This window comes from Nycticebus coucang, chromosome 2, assembly GCF_027406575.1.
Source record: "Nycticebus coucang isolate mNycCou1 chromosome 2, mNycCou1.pri, whole genome shotgun sequence".
Taxonomy (NCBI): domain Eukaryota; kingdom Metazoa; phylum Chordata; class Mammalia; order Primates; family Lorisidae; genus Nycticebus; species Nycticebus coucang.
The window spans coordinates 141462517-141467104 of NC_069781.1; the positions used below are offsets into that span (position 1 = coordinate 141462517).

Consider the following 4588-nt stretch of genomic DNA (forward strand, 5'->3'; position numbering starts at 1 on the left):
GTGGCTGAGGCTACCCAGCTTCCCTCCAGTTAGAACCCTTTGGGCTCCAAGGTGAAAGTCTTTGTGGCATCCAGCTGAAGCCATAAGGGTTTGAATTGCAAAAAACAAGATAGTTAAGGTGGGGGCAAAATTCATACCCAACCCCCAGGAATTTTCTGAAGAAGATATGGGACAGGCCTGCTGATCTGATCCTTTTGTAATGAAAATTCTATTATTATTATTGTTGTTGTTGTTGTTGTTATTTTGAGACAGAGTCTCACTCTGTTGCCCTGGATAGAGTGCTATGGTATCACAGCTCACAGCAATCTCAAACTCTTGGGCTTAAGCGATCCCCTTGCCTCAGCCTCCCAAGTAGCTGAGATTACAGGTGTGCACCACCATGCCCTGATAGTCTTTGTATTTTTAGTAGAGATTGCTCTCACTCTTGCTCAGGCTGGTCTTGAACTCCTGAGCTTAGGAGATCCACCTGCCTTTGCCTCACAGAGTGCTAGGATTATAGGTGTGAGCCACCACACCCAGCCTGTAATGAAAATTTTATACCACATTCCTTATCTGAGTTGCGTTGGCTGGAAAGCACTTAGGGAGAGAAAAATAACCACCCCTAACCATACTATGCTCCTGACAGCAGGACATTGCTGGGGACAGGGCTAGCAAGACACAGCCTCTGTCTTCCCAGTACCCCAGGACTACTAACCTAGAACTCTCCCCACAAACCTGGATGTCTCATAGGCATTTCAGATGTTACAACTCCTGTCTTAGTTTTTGAATTACTATGAAGCAATATTTGTGGCTGAGTGATTTGCAAAGAAAGGAGGTTTATTTGCAGGCTGTATAAGAAGCATGGCACCAGCATCTATTCCTGGTGAGGACCTCAGGAACAGAAAGGGAAGGGGAAGGGTGAGTATCCCATAATGAGAGGAAGGAAAGGAGAGAGGGGAGGACTGCCAGGCTCTATATAACAATCAGTGTTTGTGGGCAGCAATAGATTCAGAACTCACTGAATGTGGCACCAAACCCTTCTCGAGGAATCCACCCGACCATGACCCAAACACGTGCCCACCTCCAACACTGTGATCAAATGACAAGATAAGATTTGTAGGGCACAATTACTCAGCTCCAAAAATAGACTGGAGTCTCCTAGCTTTCTCTTTTGTCTTCCCAAGCCAGCATTTTTCGCTATCTTCTTTGACTCAGTTGTGCTTGTACATCCCATTTATCAGACAATCCTGCCAGATTTGCCTTCAAAATATATATATATATGTTGTGTATATATATATCTTTGCCTTCACAAACCACCACCTCCAGTCTCACCACAGTGGTACAAGCTGTCATCATCTCAGCTAGGTTAGGACAATGGCTTCCTGGCTTCCTCGCTCATGCCTATCCTCAACGGAGGAGCCAGAGAGACTGTGCTGAAGTGTGTATCAGGTAAGTTCATGCCCCTGCTCAGAACCTTCCACAGTAGTCAGATTAAGTCAGGTGTGCTGGTCCAACAAGCAAACCCTGAGTTCTTGGTGGCTTAATGAAGGAAGTTTACCATGCAGCCTCCAGGAGGGTTCAGTGGTGCTCCAGCAAAGCTTCCTTCCAGCGGTGGCTCAAAGCTGCGGGCTGCTTTTCTGTGGTAGCCACAACTTGTGAAGCACAGCTTCCACATCACAGGGTCAGTGGAAGAGAGCACCCAGGGAACACAGGCATGTCCTGCTGTACTATGTTCCAGACGTCTACTGGCCATGGCTGATCTCTCAGACCTGCCTGCTCAGAAATGTGGGTGGGCACATGAGCATTTGGTCCGCATCAGATCTCTCTGCTGCACTTTCCACTAGCTGCTTCTCTCCTTTACAAGTAAAGACAAAGTCCTCACAATGGCCACCCTGGGCATCTCTCACATCAGAGCCTTTGTACTGGCTGTGTCTCATTCCTTCACCACCCTCCTAATGCTCCTTCCTTAGCTCCCATGTATTTTCCCCATGACAACTGTTACCCTGTAACCTTCTATATGATTTTTTCTTTTTTTGAGACAGAGTTGCACTCAGTCATCCGGGGGTAGAGTGCTGTGGCATCACAGCTCCCATTAACCTTGAATTCTTGGGCTCAAGTGGTCCTCTTGTCTCAGCCTCCAGAGTAGCTGAGACTACAGGCACCTGCCACCACATCCAGCTAGTTTTTCTATTTTTAATAGAAACGGGATCTCACTCTTGCCCAGGCTGGTCTCAAACTCCTGAGCTCATGCAATCCACCTACCTCAGCCTCCCAGAGTGCTAGGATCATAGGCATGAGCCACCTCGCCCAGCCCTTCTATATGATTTTTGAATTGAAAAATTTTTTTTTATTGAGGTAATTGTAGAACCCTTATCTGGATTCCTCCCAATGGTAACATTTGCAAAAGTACAGTACACTATCCCAACCAAGATATAGATATTGATATAATCCACCGAACTAACTCCTAACAGATTTTGCCAGCTTTACCTATATTCACTTGTATGTATGTGTATTTATTTCTATACAATGTTACCATGTGCATAAGTTCCTGTACTGACCACCACCATCATGACACAGCACATTCTGTCATCTCATCTTAGGGGCCCCTCCTGTACCCCATTCATAGCCACCCCTCCCTCCTTCCCATCACTATCCCTCCACCCTGTCCTTATTTCTGACAGTCACTAGTCTGTCACTTATAAGAGTGTGCATTTCAAGAATGTTATATAAAAGGAAACATACAAGGGGTAGTGCCTGTGGCTCTTGCACATACCGGAGTTGGCAGGTTCAATCCCAGCCCTGGCTAAAAACTGCCAAAAAAAAAAAGGAGACATATAATGTGTCCCAGCCCTGGGGGCTGCACACATGTATCTCTATGTTCTTACTGAAAAACAGCAATATTTAGGATTCCAAGGACCAAGGGTGAGAGGGACAGTCCTGATTTTCCTATGAGAATCCATCATCTAGCCATGGAAATGGAACCAGAGACTCAGACACTGCAGCAGCCTTGGGTGGTGCCTGGGTGAGGCCCACAGGGCTTGTTCTTGGCCCTGAGTACCCTCTGAACAACTGGCAGGAGCCTTGGTCACCTCTGCCTTTCATCTCATCAGCCCTACTCCCTTACCAGAGAATCCTTTTATTATGTTAAAATAGGACGTCATTACCGAAATTAGAAAGGAAAATACCAGCTGCTTTAGTCCTCCAGGAAGCACTAATTAGCCAGCAGCCACCCTGATCCCAGGCGACAGTGGAATGTGTGCAGACTAATTATTATACAAGCCTGCTGCCTCCCGCACACTGTGGGCTGGGGCTGCAGCACCTGCACTTCTGAGTCGGAGTATTTTTAGGCTCTGGAATTTCCCCCGGCCCTTATCTTGCATTTGATGCCTTCATTACACATCTCCTTTCCCAATAGCTTCCTCACAGGTCTCTGATTTCCAGCCAACGCATCTTGCACAAAACAACCAGATTCCTCTCCCTAGAACATAGCCCCAATCATATAATTTCCTTTTCCCAAATTTGTCAGCAATGATCCCCATGCTGCACGTAAATTATAGCCCAAACCCCTCCACTTGGTCATGAAGGCTTTCTAAGAATAAAGGCAACCAAGCCCAGATTTCTGGCCTCCTGCCAGTCTGACTCCCACAGCCCTTCTCACAAGAGATAGGGCCCAGCTCAGGTCCCCCAAAGCAGCACTGTCCCAGCTACATGCTCCTACAGTGGCTCTGGGAGCTTTAGAGGTGGAGACAAAACCTGCACCCAGACTCATGGTCTGAATGCTTGTATCCCCCCATAATTCATATGTTGAATTCTAATCTCCATGATGAGGGTACAGCTTGAGCATCTCAAGTCCCCAAATCAAAATCTAAAATATTCCAAAATCTGGTGCTCGCTTCGGGAGCACATATACTAAAATTGGAACAATACGGAGAAGATTAGCATGGCCCCTTTGCAAGGATGACACAAAAATCTGTGAAACGTTTCATATCTTTTTCAAGTTGGGGGGATGGGAAGAGGGAGAGGAAAGAAGAGAGGAGGAAGGGGGACTGGTGAGCTCCCACCTAAGGGCACAATGAAAGAGTACAGGGCACACCTCTTGGGTGCAGGACACAACTACAACAGGGACTTTACCTAACAAATGATTGCAACTTAATCATTTGTGCCCTCATATTAATCTGAAATAAAACTAAAATAAAATACTCCAAAATCTGAAACTTTGAGTACCAATGTGATGCTCAAAGGAAATGGTCATTAGAGCCATATGATCCAGAGTTCTGCTGTGGGTATATATCCAAAAGGAAGGAAATCAATATATTGAAGAGATGAGTGCCTTTATATGTTCACTGCTACACTAGTCAGGTAGCCAAGATACGACATCAGCCTAAGTGTCCGTCAGTGGCTGAATGGACGATGTGATGTGGTCCTTACACACAATGGAGTAGTATTCAGCCATACAAAAGAGAATGAAATCCTGTCATTTGCAGCACAGTGGATGGGAATGGAAGACATTGGGACATTTCAGACTTTGGATTTTTCAGATTTAGGATGCTCGACAGGGAAGTATATACAATGCAAAAATTCTGAATTCTGAAATGTGAAATTCAAAACA

At 45.8% G+C, this 4588-nt stretch overlaps 1 non-coding gene across 1 annotated transcript; it reads left to right on the forward strand.

The window, feature by feature from the left end:
- Positions 1-3864: 3864 nt before the first annotated feature.
- On the forward strand, positions 3865-3971 carry LOC128580021 (U6 spliceosomal RNA). The gene has a single exon (XR_008378384.1). It is a non-coding gene; the product is annotated as a U6 spliceosomal RNA (small nuclear RNA).
- The last annotated feature ends 617 nt before the right edge of the window (positions 3972-4588 follow it).